At 40.0% G+C, this 17,863-nt stretch overlaps 1 protein-coding gene and 1 long non-coding RNA gene across 4 annotated transcripts in view; one reads left to right on the forward strand and one right to left on the reverse strand.

The window, feature by feature from the left end:
• The window catches only part of lrfn5a (leucine rich repeat and fibronectin type III domain containing 5a), a 113,725-nt gene that overhangs the window by 51,337 nt on the left and 44,525 nt on the right, over positions 1-17,863 (reverse strand). For both annotated transcript variants that reach the window (XM_046063508.1, XM_046063509.1), the window contains one exon: positions 13,221-13,328. The gene's annotated coding sequence lies outside the window, so the exon portion shown is untranslated. The remainder of the gene's footprint in view (positions 1-13,220; positions 13,329-17,863) is intronic.
• LOC123979542 lies at positions 2,818-8,416 on the forward strand. 2 transcript variants are annotated; one of them, XR_006827242.1, is made up of 4 exons: positions 2,818-2,894; positions 7,311-7,408; positions 7,862-7,975; positions 8,057-8,416. It is a non-coding gene; the product is annotated as an uncharacterized LOC123979542 (long non-coding RNA). The 2 variants fall into 2 exon arrangements; XR_006827243.1 differs by having other exon boundaries at positions 2,839-2,898.

The raw sequence follows: 17,863 nt of genomic DNA on the forward strand, positions 1-17,863 counted from the left end.
AGGCTCTATCATCAACCTGGATGAGTAACTAGTATATAGTCTATTACTAGAACATTAAATAAAAAGTTTAATGCTCATTTAAAATGATACTGTTAGTAAAATATCAATATATTAATTATATAATGTTACTATATTCATTATAATTTCACATAATAGTAATGTCTATAGCTTACCACTGGTATAATACTATAATACTAATTCCAGTTGGAGCAGTTTCATTTTTGTGGGTTGTTTTGATTAGAGCCTGACCGATATGGGTTTTTGGGGTCTGATGCTCATTTTATAGTGAAAAAGTGTCGATTTATAAGCCGATATTTTGATTTTGAAAATGATTTGGATAGTAGACCCCTTACCTGTAAAAACTACACTTAGAACAGGCCGATACTGAAACCTGTTATGTATGTGGGCTATAATACCTTTCCCTAAATGGATTATGTTAAAACATTGCCTCAGATTACAGTCTTGTGTGCAACTGTTTACATGTTCAACAACTGAACATGTAAACAATTGCACATCAATAAATATTTGCTGCTGGGACATGCAGTTTTTTAAGCCATCTGTAAAACAGAGAGAACGAGAGGAGAATAATTTCTCAACCACCATCTGGCTCTAAAACATGCTGTTGAATGCATCTAATACTACATGACTGTTTACAAGGAGGACTTGCAACTTTGACATTTCACACTAATGTTTCACATTTGAAAGACGAGCTAGATAAATTTGTGTGGCCAGGCTAGATACTTGTTCGGCTCAGCTTATTTACATGTCCCCTCTGGTTTCATCATTTCTGACGACTGTAATTACAGACATGTGGCTTACAGATATTTTTGGAATACGTTAAACATAGTTTAACTGCTCATTAACGTTACCGCTCATCCACTAATAAACATGGTATTAGCTAGCTTTGTGCCTAATCTAATTTAGCAATGTGCATGTAAGCTGCTCTAAGTGATGTTAGAGAATATTTAGAAGTGATCAACTAGGGAGAAATGATCGGACCATTTGCTAGAACTGCCACACTTTTTCAGAAATAAATCTACAATCACGTTCGTCAACAGTGTAGCCTCCACCACTCAGCTACTGTAACATTAAACATACTGCTGTGACCCGGGAGGAAGCTGGGAGAGCGAATGAAAAAACGGGCGGGTTAGCAAGTATGGTCCTTAATGTTTTCAGGAGAGGAGAGATTTTTTTATTATTATTAGTAATTCAGCTTATTTAGGCATCATTTAATGTAAATAATGTTATATAATGTCATAAAAACATGACATGCATGTTTGCTAGCTCAAAAAGACCCATGTCTTTTAGCAGATGACAATCACTCCACCACCTAGCACTAACAACCAGTTATGAAAAAGTACAATACAGTAAAGTTGACTTACTTTTGCAAGGCACCCGGTTTCCTAAAGTTTCCCTTGAGTTTCTCAGTGAAAAGTCGCAGCCTATGCAGGTGGACTCACAGATTCCTTAGAACAAACACTATGGCTCATCAGTGACCATAGGCCAATGCTACCGTTGATTTCAACCAGAACCTTAAATATTTGGTCCGACAAATTGTCTAGCAAACAGATCACCTACACAACGCTGCACGGAGCTGCGCAGTTTCAAAAGAGAAAAGTGCTATTAACTCTCAGCACCTACAGCAAAAGTTTTGCTTGTTTACCAGATGAGATGGTCCAACTTTAAAGAGAACGTGAGAAAATGTAGTTGGGATTAATAGGGCAGTCAACACACATAGTAACAGATGTGATGCTTTGCAATATATAAAGAAGAAGACATTCAGCAAACTGATGAAGATTATATTTTAGAGATGTTAACCTCTCAATTGGCAGTTCAGCTCTGCATCAATTTGTACTGCAAGTTTTAGATATAAGCAGCTCTGCATCAATACACTGTCCTGTATGTTTATCTGCTTTAACATTGAGCACTGCACCACTGTTGATAGTACGCTTCTGTAAAAAATATATAAACTATAAAGTACAACATGCCCATTCACCCATTGTCTTTTATTAATCATATTCAGCCCTTCACAGACAAACACACACACACACACACACAAGTAATTAAAAAAGCGTAGGCAGCACATTTCCTGTTGAGAGACTGTTGATTCTCCAATGTGTATAGTCATCTACGTCCATATTTGGACAACTGCAGTGCACTTCCTGTCTAAATGTTCCACATACATCAGCAGTTAACAAAGACATAATGGGACAGATGGATGAAGAGAAAAAGACAGAGGGAGAATGAGAACAAATCAGGTATGCAGTGGAGCATAAACCCACCTAATCTCATTTTTACATGTACATCTGTTTGTGTCTTTGATCATTTGTTTATATAAAGATATTTAAAAACCCCTCTCCCCCCAGGATCCACTAAAAGGCACACTGCTGCTTTGTACTGAGTAGCTGTGGGTCAGGTAGTCAGATATGTTTTTTTCAGACATTGTCTGTGTAGTTTGTACCAGTATCTGTGATTGCTAATACACGCTGAATGCGTCCGGTCTAGGGATGGGGATCGAGACCCAGTTGTAAAAGGACCCGGTTCCAACATTTCTCAAAACCGGAAAATCAACAAGGCCCGAGCTTATTGATACTGCTATCGAGACTAGCGGGTTTGTAACGTTATATCTCGAGTGTCAAATCTGATTTATCTTCAAACGCGATGGACAGGAAAAAGAATGTTTGTAATGATAGCACCGAAACGCAGTATCAAACGGGCACAGGACTGTTTATCATCAGGCTGCAGCCTCTGCTGATTTCTGTCGGCTCCTACACACACACACACACACACACACACAGCGGCCAGCAGAGAGAGACGCCGCACTGTTGCGGTGGAGACTGGGAAGTTAAGTTAGCTCCAAACTACTCGAGTTGATGACAGCTACGCTCGTTACTGTAAGTACGTGCAATAAAACCTTCACGAGTAAAAAGACAATACTTTATCAATACACCTGTCTGTAAGGTAAGCATGTAGAAAGGGTTAATTTAATCGTCTCTGTCCTCAGTCTGTCATCCTGTATGTTTTATACAAGCACAGCTAACGTTAGCTTGGCATTAGCCAAATGTTAAAAACAAGCTAAATAGAAAGCTGTCTGTCTGGAGCATAGACTGGTCTGTAGTCTTAAAATGTGGCACATTCTTGTAAACTCAGCTGCTGGCTGAGACAAACCAGCCGCTCCTTCTTCGACCAGGTAACGTTACCTGCAGGCAGTGAATAACTGCAGAGAGGAGGAGGAGGAAGATGCTGACTTATGTCTGAGTTCTTATTGTGATGTCAGATATTGAGTTTATATATAGTGACATTACTGTTGTAAACATTAATGTTGCTGCTCTAGAAACAACATTTAGCTGTATTTAAAATATTAAAGTCTAATCCTATAATTACTTTAAAAACAACCAGGCAGCTAATATGCACACTTCAATATACACTTATTTATCACAAGTCATATGTCATCTCAATATATAACAATGTTATCGCACATTGAATATTTTCCTCATACCATGCAGGCTCACCTCATGCCCGTTGAGTCTGGTCCTACCAAATAACCATCACCAAATAATAGTAATGTATCGATGGTCATTAAGCAGTCTCAATAAGGGTATCAATATCAATAAAAATTAACGATCCCCATCCCTAGTCTCGTCCTTGTTGGACAAAAGAAAATGCTGTCAGATAATAGCCCGAGACCAACCCAAAGAGCTGTGTCAGATTTGTAATAACAATAACCCTTTAGAATGACTCTCTCACACAGAAAAATGCCATCAGTGTAACAGGAACATGGTCGAGTCTGCGGCTCTGTTCCTCTATCTATAATGATCTATGATAATGAGCTTACTGTAAAGACTGACACATAGAACATAAGACAAGTGCACACAGGCAAAATCTATATATGTCCATACTGATAAACCCTGAGTATACCGATTAGCACAGTATTGTAGTACAGTATTGTGAGAAAATTTTATATCTCTTGCATATACCCAGCCAAACAAGGTTAGACTTATGCTGACGCGGACAAGAGAAAAGGATATGAGGATGAGGACAGACTGAGTGGCGTACGTTACAGCAGACAAACACACTATTTGACACGACCCTCCAAACTCATTAAATGCAGAAAATGACTTTTACTGCATTCCCATGCATACTGCTTTTACATGTGGAGAAGAAGCTTGACAGGTCTCCCGCAGCTACTTATGTTTGCAAAGCTATGATTGGACGGTCACTGTGTGGGGAGTTGTTTAGCGAAATGTCAATTATTTTACTCTTAACATTCTCCATGAACAACCAGACAAAATGAAGTAATTCGCTGTCTGACGGCTCTGTTGTGTGTATGTGTGCAGGGGCACTGTTCTTCTTCTGCTGTTTTATTTTTTTGTGTTTGTAGGAGACTGTGTGTGATCGTGCACTGAGGGACAGCCTCTGGACATGGATATGGATACAGACATGAGTATTATCTACTCAGCTCAGGCCGGCACATTTCAGCAGTGTAGAAAAGCCTCTGGAGTGGCTTTCCAACCATTACGGTGCACTGTGGCTCTAAAATAAATAACACTAGAAATAATAAGCAATACATTATGCAAGGTATAATGCAGCTTTAATTAGAGCAGAATGACCACAAAATGAACCCAGAAAACGGCAGGATTATGCTTTAATCAGCAAAAAAGAACACATCTCCAGCGAAGATATGAAAAATCCAGCACTACACACTCTTTCTGTTAGGAATTCAGGATGTGCTGGAGCATCTATTTTTACCACCGGTAAGACAGCGAGGTGAAGGCATACACAAAGGGGTAGAGACAGAGGGGAAGGTATACAGACTCTCGAGCAAGCCAAGACAGAAAATGCAGAGATACAAAAAGATGACGAAAGAAAGAAAGAGAATGAAACCATGTAATGCTGAACCAAGGTGCTCAATAAGAAATGAGGTAAGAAGAAAGAAGAGAGGGAGGTGCAGAGTGGAAAGAGGCTGAGAGACAATGCAACGAGAGATGAGCTACCTAGCAGGAACAAGGGTGGGGAGGGCTTTGTGCCTACAACAAAGGCCGAAGCTATGAAAAAGCGGCAGACATGTTGGTAGTGACACATTTAGCTTAAGGGAAGGAAGGATAGCATCTGCAAGCTGTCTGGCTGAACACATCAGTTTTTGGAAGGGAGAAGGGGGCATCTGAGGGAAAACAAATGCGGAGAGTTTGCATTAATGAAACAGCTAAATTAAAAAGCACAACAGGGAACCTATCCAACACATGTTAAACCCAATCCTCTTATGGCTCCATATCAACAATACAAATTCACCCAAAGCAATGAGTCTTTATAGCAAAAAACACTGAATAATGTTGTACATATTACACTAACCCATGCGCTATGCAAACAGTGTGCTTTTGAGTACACTGATGACTGACTAGTGCCCCGAAACAGAAAGCACAAGGGAAACAGAGGTGCCCCTAATATTTATGATGGTGAGACAGCTTCAAAAACATTTGATGATCCTAATGCCTAATGCTCTGTGAATACAGAATAGTGTGGGGGTCTACACTATTTCATTGTTCAGAATAACTACTAAATAAATCCTGTAGGATAAAGTATCCACAGAAGCATCTCACAAAAGGGGTCCTGTGTGTTCAGTAAATTGTAATACAAATCTGTAAGACTCACAACAGCATGCAAATACATTAGTGTGTACCAGCAGAACACGCAGACTCACTCAAGGTTGCAACCGTGATATGGATGGATATAGTACTCATGTCACCTGCAGCACATTGTCAGACAGAGGAAGACAACAGAGAAGACAAAGTGATGGATATGACGCTGTGAGAAGCAGAGGGGAAACAAAGTTGGAATGACAGGGACAGAATTAGAAAGACAGACAGAGGCGGAGGAGACGGGAAAAGAGGCAGGAGGGAAGAAAGGGGACTGGGGTGAGAAGCTGAACGTTGACGAAAAGTGCTAGAAAGCAGACAGTGAAGAGTTTAAAGGAGACCTATTATACTGCATTTCCAGTCCTATATTGTAGTTCTTTAACTCCTGTAAAAAAGCAGAGCATTCAAAGGGGGATATCTGAGGTTATGGCTCACAGATTTCTTTTAAATACTTCATTATTTGAAGCTTTGGTCATGTTTAACATGAACATCTGACACTTTTAACATTATAGACATTCCAGAAAATATGAAAAAGTATAATAGTTCCTCTTTAACATGTGATTTGTGTACCCCTCACTGAGTGTGTGGGGGAAATGTTTGAGTTTTGTTTGCAAAATACATACAAATACTGTGTGTACATAATGTCTCCTATGGAAACAAAGCCGTAAGGCCACATAGGCCAAAATTAGTGGAATTGTATTAGCAATGGAGTACTGAATTGCAAAATGTAATCACTACTGAAATTCAACTAGACACAATGTATAGAATTTAAATATTTCACTTGTCTGGATGTATGTGGATGGGAATTCCTCTCACTCTAAGTGAAACAGTAGTGATCGAATTCACTATTCAACTGAATAAATATTTGCTTTTCTTTTCTTCCATATGTATGTATGCACATATTTGGAAAGGATGTCTTGCTAGTTTGTCCCCACACAACATACTGTATTTCACCAGTAACATATACATTCAATATATATTCTCACTGCCCTACAAATGACCTCACTCAGACAGAGAGCTGTTTTTCCTGCCATTCACCACATGAAAATCAGAGGGCAGCAGCCATATGGAGGGGAAAGTATCATTTGTGGAGGGATAAGTGTCATTATAATTAAAAGCAGAGTACCATATTTTTTAGAAGACATAAAACAAAAAAACAAACAAAAAAACAACAATAAAGTTGTAGGGTGTCAAAAGGCTAGTCAGTTACAGTGTCAGTTTCTGTACTTCTTCTCATAGTCGCACCTCCATACAACTGTCAAGAATATGTTAAACAAACCTTTAAAAGAAATGTATTCTTGGTTGGAGACCATTAGCATCCCTGTGATATACAAACAGTTAACAAGATTTGACGACACAACGGATTTTCCATGATAGAGGGACAGTGGTGTGTGCAATGTCCGCTAGTAACGATTTGATTTTTTTGGAGAATGACACTGGGTCAGTCAAAACACGCACCTGCCAAGAGTCTTAATTTCATCTACATCTTGCTATGCCATAATGTAATAATGCTCCCTTTCAACGCTTTCTTAACCTTTTGCCTGAATTTTTGAGCAGCACTGGACATTTCTGTGAACCTTTTATAACTTTTATAAAATGTCGTCACAAGCATAAAAAAACCCTAGTGAAATCAAATCCCTAACCGCACTGTCCCTGTCCATTTTTGTCATCCATCAGTGGTTTCTAGCCAGGCTGTGGGCTTGCAGTGTACAATAAACAAACATGGCTACCCTCACATCCTGTTTCACACACTCCATTTCCTGCTGCTGCCTACGGTGAGAGAACAACAGAGAGATAGAGAGAAAAGCCAAGAGTTTTCGAGAGGAAGTCAGAAATAATATGACTGTGTGCAACGTGATGAAGCAGTAATAGAGGCAGAAACTCGCTTCCTATACAAAAGATAACAAAGACCCGAGGGTCATTCTTTGTGATTCTACTGCATTTCAGAATCTCATAAACAAGAAGTAATGGCCCTAATACCACAGAAACAACAGGGCAAATTAGCAGCTTTGTTTGAAATATAACATTTACTTTATCCAAGTATTCAGCAGGAAAAGCATGTGTTCCACTTTTACTGTAAATGTCAAAAAATTGCTGGCAATCTACCTGGTAAATCTTGGTCTAATCGTTAGAAACAAATGTGGACAAAATGACGGGTAGGAGTACTCTCTTGTTAATTCATAAAAAGACACCATGTAACCATGTTTTTTTCTCTTTTATGTTACTAGGGGGAAATGTGCTCTCTTCAGCGTCTGGCGTTGGAAGAAAATGTAAATTCTATACATTTTCCCTGAAAGAACAGCACACTGTTCATGGTTTTCAAGTGCCATTTTCCCTGCAAAGTAAATATCAGCATAGTAGGTTCAAAAGCACATTTAAACTGTTCTGAACTGAATCCTTATATTGTGTTAAACTTTATACAGGTGTGTGGGCAGACATGATACCCAAAAGGTGAAACAGCAGCAGTTCCTGTAAAGGCACGTGTAGATCAGGAAAGAAAAACTGAATTGGCCAATCAGCCCAACCCGAAAGGGATACTTACTACTACTTTTTTTCTTCTGAAATTTTGTAGGTACTGTTATGTAAAGCTAAACATGTTCACAATGTATTAGTGTGTTAGGATCAGTAAATCTAATTTTGTTTACTAGACACTGAAAAGTTTGAAAGATCGATACTTTTCTGTGTGGCTTTGATAATGTGTTTTCTTGCTGTACACTTCATCCCAAGAGAAATAAAGTGCTTTTAGTACTCATGGGAAGAGGACACCCCATGCACGTAAGATACACACTTGTATAAACCTATCAAAGTCACTTTATAATAACATCCAGTCTGCGCTGAGGCTGCCTGGTGATACTGTACAGTAGGTATTGACACTGATGCCATGTTCTGTGTTTAAGGCCTACTTGCTATTGTGTTAATGTAGTAATATTTGTCATTGTCATTGGCAAATCCACACACTTTGGATATTACCTACTTATATCCAGATTCCCTACACAGAGTAATTCCTGGAGAAAGTGCTATATGTGGTAGAGCTGAAGAGGGTTATGAAATGTTTTAGAGACTATTTATGGCACTAGTTGTTTTAAGATAAATTCTAATCTGGTTTCTGTCAGAATTACTCCACTGAAACAGCTTTTCTCAGGGTCTCCAATCACATAATGATGTCTTCTGATGCGGGTGAATGCTCTGTTCTGGTGCGGCTGGATCTTAGTGCAGCTTTTGATACTGTAGATCACAGCATTCTGACTGAAATGCTTAGGCAGTGGGTGGGTGTATGTGGGAGCGCCCTGGACTGGTTCTCCTCCTATCTTTCAGAGAGGAGTTTTTCTGTGTCACTGGGTCATTACATGTCTGAAACTGCTGCTTTTTCCTGTGGGTGGGCGATATGGCCTATAAATAATATTGCAATATTTTTAGGCTACATCACGATGCACTATATATATATCTCAATATACACGTTGTTTAAAATAACATAGGGTACATTCTCAAATAGTGCAAACATAATGACCTGAATACTTCTTCTACCTCTACACAAGACTCTGATCTGTTACTGCTTATGTTTTATAGCCAATTTTTACGATGTTGTTGCTTGTGTTTTTACATGCCATGTTTTTCTTGTCATGTTTTTTTTTGTTGTTTCAACAAATCTTTCTACACCTCACTATTCTGTAACACCTGCTTGGTCAACCTGATAATGTCATTACACAATCTCACAATTACCTTGCACAAACCTTGAGTCAACTCAACTCAAATTATTTCCTTTATAACGCACATGCCAAATGCCATCTCAGATTCTTCTAAAGTGTTCTTTTGAGCATCATGTCAGGTATCTGTGTCGTGCTGGGAGCGTGACTAACAACCGCACAAAAGAGCAACAGAGTGAAAGAGGGAGTGAGAGGAAGAGTTTTAAGTATGACTAACTAAATACCTTAGGGTGTGTGTCTTATGTATTTGCATTTCCTCTCATGTATGAATTATCCTCCTCGCCTAGCTTTCTTCCCTTTCATCTCTTCTCTCCTCCACCTCCCTTCCACCTCTCACACCTATTATCCCATAGTGCCAGAGGCGAAGCAGGGGGGAGAGGTTAGCTTGGTGACCCAGGCCTGGCTGGGCCTCGGCAGGTCTCGGCTGCCAAACTCCCCCGAGGGATCCAGGCAGTCTTTCAACTCTCTGGGAGTGAGCGCGCGCACACACACAAACACAATGTGGCGAGATTATCACACACACTCATGCATGGTCACAAGCCACCAGAGGAGGAGGTAACGAGGAGGTTAACGGAGGAAAGCAGGAGATGAGAGAAGAAATGGGAAAAGGGAAGGGAAAGGGGAAAACACAGTATGGGATGAAGATCAGACAGGAAAAAATGATAAGTGGGAAAGAGATGATATATTTCAAAAAGGAGACAGTGAGCACAAAAAGAGGAGAATAAAGTAAAAGGAAACGGGAGAAGAAAGAAGAGGACAAACTGGACAAGAAATAAGGGGGGTGGGGGGGGTTAAAAGAGCATTAAAGAACAAAGAAGAAAGTGATGGTTATCTGGAAAATCTTAAAAAGAGAAGAAGGGGAAAAAGAGAACAAATAAAGAAAGAAGGAGAGGACATGTGACTAAATCTGCAGCTTATAGGGCCAGGTCTGAAGAGGGTGATGGAAAGGTCAAAGCCATCTGTCCACCCTTTCATCCATCTACTTCCACTTCACATACACTCTCCACCCCTGATGTCCGTCAATCCATTCTGAACTCCTTGTACTTTCAGTCAGTCATTCCGTCTCATCCCTTTTCATCTGTCCTCCCTTCCATCCCCCAATCCATCCATCCATCCATGCCTCCATTCAGAGTAGGGGACAGAGGGAGACTTGACTTTGACTTTGATCTGTTTTGCTGAGCAGTTGAGGGCTTCACACACACACACACACACACACACACACACACACACATACACACACAGGTTGACCCAGCTCTCAAGAGAGCGTTAGTTCAAGTTGCTCTCAGAAGATGGAGGGCTGCGGGTTGAATTCCCCCATCGGCGTATAGTCCTCTGAGTGAACTCCAAAGCATTGATATGTGTGGCACTTTGTTCATTAAAAAGATAAAACAAACAGAGGCTGTTGTTTGATCTCACTTCTCTCTGTCTGTCTGTCTCTACGTCGCTCACTCCCTCTCTCCCTCAAGCACTGAGAAACATCTCTCGATGTTTCTAAGCCTCAGTGTGTCTGCACATTCACGGAAAAGGATGACTGACAGGTGCTGAAAAGAGAGATGAACTAGGTGAACCGAAACCCACGCATTCACACATGTGCAGTGTACATTATTCCAGTTTACTTACTGTACTCAATGTGGCCATGTGCATTATCCCTTTTAATTTCAACTACGCCACTCGTTCATTTTATTAAAGCGTGTTATGTCCCATGCCTCAAGATCTAACTAAAGGGTCCATGGTGCAGATTTGCCATTATCTATATGTATCTACAACAGTTCCTCATACCTAAACAACAGGTCGATTGTAAATTGTCCCATGCAATTGTCCCCAATCGCATGACGTTAATCGCATGGTTAACATTGTGAAATGGTCGTAGTATGGTTAGGTATTGGAAATAGTCGTTGTTTGGGTTCAAATAAGTACATTACTTAAGTCACATGACGTAAGTAACGTTATGCATGTGACTTAACTCAATATTATTTAACTTAAAACTTTAAATAAATCAACTCGGACTTTGTTTCACATTGGACTGGAGTAAAAGTTCTGATTTTACTTCCAGCCACCTCTTACACGGACTACCGTCACGCGACCACTAGAGGTCGGGACCTAACAATATCCGTAAATATGATTAATGATTAAAGCTTGATTATGCAATCCACAGAAAACAATACAACTTATGTATTTACATTTTAAGCATTTAGCTATAAATATGTGGCTAAATTAAGAGATCACTGTGTTGATGGGCCATGATTCCTGAAGGGACACAGCCATTATGTGACAAACAAAACAGGATAAGAGTTAAGAGGTATAATTGTTTGGGTGATGAATAATAATGAAAGACATAACAATCACACACACGCGAGCACACACACACACACATTTGTCTGACCTATTATCACTAGATAATATGCTGTGGGAATCTCCCACCTCCAGCTATGATTATGTCCCAGCAAACACCCTTTATATCCATTTGTGTGAGATGTTTAGATTTAGATTGTTAGGGTCCAAGCAGATTTCACATTTGCCTGAGGCATTGTTAAAAAATGTATAGCGCCCACACAAACACATACACACCTTGTGCATCTCATCCTCTGTTTCCCGCTTCAATTAATCCAGTTAGTTTTTGAGAATGTAGTGTCAAGGTTTAAAAGATAGAAAGATTACAGATTCAGCCATAATTAAAGTTTCACATAGATAGGTAGTTAGAAAGACACATTCTCTCTTCATTTGCACACCTTCTACCTTTCCCCCACTCTCTCTCCTCCCCCAATTTCTCCCTCTTTCCTTTCCTCCTGCCTCTTACTAGCTGAGTTCAGCGGCCAGCCACATCCCAAAGGGATGCATCGAGGTTAGAGCTGTAGATCTAACAGCCTGCTGAAGAGAGGGAACGAGAAACCAGACTAGGGAAAAGAGAGAGAGGGCACAGGGGAGAGGGAATCAGCAGCACAGTCTCGGGGGATAAAGAGGTTAGAGGTGGAGAAAGCCTATATGAAGATGACAAGCTACCATATCCCTGACGGAAAATATTAGCTGGAGATAAGAGATGATTGCAAAGGAATGGTGGGAGAAAAAAGTAAGCGAGAATGAGACATGTGAAGATTTATTAACTAGGCCTAAGGTGAAGAACAACCATACAACTGGCTAAGACCTCAAGCCTTGCTGATTCTTACTAAAATTGTCAAATTGTATGACAAGTTAGCCTGGTTTCCACTACAGGGCCAAAAGGACTAGTCCAGTTTCCATGGAGAACACACAGAGAACTAAATGACACTATTAAGGTTTCCACTAAAGGGGCAAACAAAGACAGATGAAGCCAAAATGCTAACGTGGTTTCCACCAGACTTAACCTTGGACCAAACTAAGGCAGCCTTGCATGCAGGTCACAAATACAAAGCCTCTTGCTTTGACCCAGATCTAGCCTGATTTCCTTTTGACTAGTCAGAGTTTTTGCTACCATGAAAAAGAAGCTAGCCTGCCCTCCAATAACTGCAAAATCTAAATTTGGAAAAGCTTAGTCCCAAGAGGAACAGTATTTTAGTACAAGCGTCCACAGCAGAATTTCTTGACCATGTGCAAAAACTTCCTGTAATACATTTTTCTACTTCTGTTTTTTTTATGGATTAAACAAACAAGACATAACATGTTAACACAGTGAGCTTTAGAGGTTTTGTTACCTTTGAGCAGAGCTGTTCGCCCCTGTTTCCAGTCTTTATGCTACGCTAAGCTTACCTGTAGGCTGTACTCTTCATATTTAGCATACAAATATGAGAGGGGTGTAAATATTCTCATTTAACTTTCAGCAAGAAAGCAAATATGTGTATTTCTCAAAATGTCAAACTATTCCTTCAAGCAAACCCATAAGAAACGACCACCCAGAGAAGTACCTTACCTTTAGAGATGTAAAAGCGGACACTCTGCTTCAGGATTCACATGTTACCGCAGCTATAACATCATGGATGAGGGTAAAGGTCCAAAATCTTCTTTCTGTTTTCACTCACTATAGAACAGGAAAAAAAGAAGAAGAAATGGGTATTCAGTATTGACTCAGAAAGCAAATATTCAACAAAAAAACGTCAGGCTAAGTGAAACACTTTTTGTGTCTCACAGAACTAGATAGATAGATAGATAGATAGATAGATAGATAGATAGATAGATAGATAGATAGATAGATAGATAGATCGACAGATCGATAGATAGCTTTATTGTCTGTCCAAAAAAACAGTGACAGAAATTCTCCTTCGATAAGGCTCATTTATAACATATATTTAAACACATACTTCAAACGCACAATTAAAACCTACATAATTACTGCAGCTGTATAATGTCTATATTTAGTTGTTGTTCAGAGTGGTTATTCCAGACAGTATAAAAGATTTCTTGTAAATGTTTTTCCTGGCCAGTGGAACTTTATATCGTCTGCCTGATGGCAGTAACTGGAAAGAGTGATGGAGAGGGTGAGAGGGGTCCCCTGTGATCAGGGTGGCCTTCCTGATCACAGAACGGTTGTACAGTTCAAATAAGGGGGTTTGTGGTGAGCCGATTATCTTGCTGCAGTGGTTCATTATGCAGGAGAGTTTGGTATTATGTTTGGTAGTACCAGGATGTACCAGGATGAGATGTTGAAGGTGAGAATGGATTCAACCTGTTGCAGTTTTTATTGACTACCTCTTGGCCTACAGCACAGTAAAGGTGTGCAGGGTTCTCCAGAAATGACTGTGTTCAAAAACAGCGTAATTATCAATACACAGCTTGGCTGGTGTTTGACTGAGAACTAAAGTGCTGCAACTGTGCACCATTGAACCAAGTGGAAGTGTGCTAAGTTGAGAGCACATGTCCTACCCCCCCCCCATCACACACACACACCCACACCCACACACACACAGGAAATCTGCTATCACATGCTGTTGCTACTGGATATCAATGACCTGAACAGCCCTGGCCATTGATCCAAAGATATCCCTCTTCCTTCCTTCATCCTTCTCCTCTTTTTTATGTTTTCCGTTACAACGAATCCTCCCAAACATCTCTTCTTTATATCCCATTTTGGTTTTTCTGCTCTCCTACCCTGTCCCCCCCCCCCCCCCCCCCCCCCCCCCCCTTTTCAGCTTTTCTCCTTCAAAAGATAGAGGACATAGCTGAAACAAAGACTGCTTCTATACCAGCTGAGCCAGCAGGGCGGAGGGATTGCTGGAGGGAGGTAGGGAGGGAAGGATCAAAACGAGGCAAGGAGGAGAAGAATGAGAGCAAAAAGTGAGGTGAAAGAGAGGGTGAGCAGGTGAAAGGAAGGTGTGGGGATGGCAACAGTGAGAGAAGGTGGGTGGTGGGGGTGACCAGAAGTCAGAAACAAAAGCGGAAAAGGAGGGTGAATGCAAACGTGAAAAAGAGAAAGATGGAAGGAGATAAAGATAGATGCAGAAGAGTTAGAGATTGCTCCCACATCTATAGCATGGTGGTGTTTGTTATCAGCAAGATCAAACACACATACACACACACACACATACACAGAAACGAAGAGTTATCGCACTCAGCCAATAATCCTCCTTCAGCAGCACAACCGTTCCTAAATCTGCCCACTGGATTGCTAATATATGACTGTCTAAACACAATTTATTTACTTCTTATTGTGATCTCAACTGACATGAGTGCGTTACAGTATTGGTATAAAAAGTTACTTAAAGCCTTCCAATTATTGGACCTGTACAGCAGCATACTGCACTTTAAAACATGTGCTAGATAGATGCATACAGTAGATAGATGAATGCATGATACATGAACTGAATGATGAATAAGGTTTGTGATTTATTAATCTCCCCCCTCTTCGTGTGACCTTGGAAAAACAGAAAAGCACCTAACTCAAATTATACGGTGGTAAAAGAGAGCCTCTTTGTCAGCAAATCTGCCAGGAGCAGCGAACGTGATTGACTGGTGTTAATATGCGGGACCACACCCTGTCCTGCGTGCAAGGACTCAAGCTTTACATCCACTGGGGACTGGGAAGAGAGACATGATTGTGTTGGATTGGTACATACAGGACAAACTGTATATTCAGCAACCCAACTTTGTTAATTTGTTGGGTTTTTTTTTTTGTTGTTGTTAACATACATTGCAGCCAAATAACACAAATTACTGAATGATTGATTTAATGAATTAAATATTGTCTGTTTACTTCGTCAAACAGTTGTTTATTTATGAACTCCTTAAATGATGTTCTACCCTGAATATGACCTTGAAAGAAGCTCGACTGCAGCTACAAAGTGGAAAGTGCTCTACCAATTTGCCTGCACAGCAGACACTAGTCCAAGGCTATTATGTAACTCCACACCATACTTTGTTGTGAAAGCTATTTACAGACACAAACAGACGAATAAATGTCATCTAGCTAATCTCATCTACCTCACCTGTCTATGCTTGAAATGTACTATTCGTATGCCTAAAAGGCTTTAGATCCTTCTAAGATATTCGTCACAAGTCTTGTGTCAGTCACCGTCAAACTCATGTTTCAGTAATCTGACAATTGCAGCAGCTGCATTAAACTTTGATGAAATCCATAACAGCACAAAGCATTAAAGCTGCACCAGACAACAGCTACATTCCCAATGGGAAAAGACAACTGGTGCAGTCTAATGAGCCTGCATCCCCAGGGTCAGTCTACATTTACTCACTTTTGGTGTGGACATCGCAAGAGTGCGTAATCCTAATGAGCCTGGACACCCGCTGTGACATGCCACAGAAACATTACTCAATATGGGTTCCTGATGATGATGAAAGCTTTGACGAATCCCCACATGGAATTTTGCTGTCCATAGAAAAAGGTCTCCAAAAAAGAATTACTTTCAATTATTTAATATCTTATGTAAGTCCAAACAAGGGAAAGCTATAACTGGGCTGCACAGCCTCAGGGCATTTGTTTATTTCTTTATTTTAGAGTTCACAGCATGGGCAGTGTATGGACTCCACAGACATCAGACATTAGTTTCCTGCAGTCAAAGTGAGGACAATGTACCAACCAATTATCACAACATGATATCATTCCCTGGGTTAGAAAGAATTACATACATTCCAGTCAGTAAACTGTAAAACCTGTCATACTCAAACACACTGAAATAACGGTTGACCGAGTCCATAGATAGAGCCCAATGCCAGCCAGCCAGCCAGCCAGCAAGTTGCTCTTGTGAATTATTGAAACAGGTTAGTGAGCAGGAGAACAGCGTCTGTTTGTGTGTGTGTCTATTTGTGTAGAGCACTGCACTGCAGATTCACAGCTTAAGCTTTCCAGTCTATCCAGGACTGTATAGAGGGAATTAATGGCTTTGCCTTCAATTCATTTCTAAGCTTAGAAATAGAAAACAGTCAAGTATATTTTGTTACAAATGTAAAATATTCCAAATAATGGATTAGGTGTGTTTCAAATAGCTGAATACCTGAATACAGAGTTCCATCAGAAAACTTGTGTGATCTATTGATGCACCGTGATATATACCATTACAGTGATATAGAATTACATAGATTGAAGATTTTGGTGCTATTGGACCCCCCTAAGGGAACCTGAAATGAAGTGATTCATACTGGGCAATGTTAGTAATGGTGAAATTTAATAGTTCTTCAAAACCCTCTCAGAGTCAAGAAGCTTCAGAACAGCTACTCCTTCAACCAAACAGAGGCTAAAATAAATACTGCAGCAGAACAGTAACCAGTGTTCCTAGAAGAGATAAATATAAAGAAGGCAGGCAGAGCGTCTGATCTGTGCTGCTGTGATATTTAACGCACCACTGGAACAGATGCACAAACAAGTTGTGGAATTTTTAGAAGAAGAATGTCGAGAATGTTCTTTTAATACAAGCTGTTGTTTTGGTCTGGATCCACTCAGCTATTACTTAAAACAACAAAAGAGATGTAGCACTAAGGTTTTAATGCAATGTTTGTTTGGAAAAATAAAAAGTATTTATTTTTATATGTTTCATAACAGTCACCAAGCACAACTGCAAACTAACAAATCAAACAATAATTAAGACATCGGGTGCATCTCAAATATGAACACACTATAAAATGAAGATGAGAAACATTTAACTAATTGTCTGACATGTAGCAAAGAGGTTTGTGCCAAATTAGCCAGAGGTTGATTTTGACCCACGTGAAGTCAAAAACATGTCACATGCCATCTGATCTTGGGGTCGTTCTTGCAGAGAAGAGAAGAGAAGAGTTGCATAACGCACCAGAGGCCGTATGTCTTAATAGCTATCATCAAATTATGACAATTCCATCTGTTCCACAATATATATGTCCTAGATGTTCCTACACAGACACACACAAGTGCCATAATCACAGTGCAACAGTCATGCACAATGTTCCGACTCAGTTCTACCTTCAGATGAATGATTGCATTATTCCTATTCCTGTTTGCCATCCACCTAATCTAGTCTAATCTAAGAACATTTGAAGTTTATGGGGCAGATTCTGAAGTGTCTCTGTTTCACTACCTTTGGCCTGAACTATGCTATTTTATTATTATCACCGTAAAGAGGCTAATTCTTG

The sequence above is a fragment of the Micropterus dolomieu genome, linkage group LG11, assembly GCF_021292245.1.
Source record: "Micropterus dolomieu isolate WLL.071019.BEF.003 ecotype Adirondacks linkage group LG11, ASM2129224v1, whole genome shotgun sequence".
NCBI lineage: Eukaryota > Metazoa > Chordata > Actinopteri > Centrarchiformes > Centrarchidae > Micropterus > Micropterus dolomieu.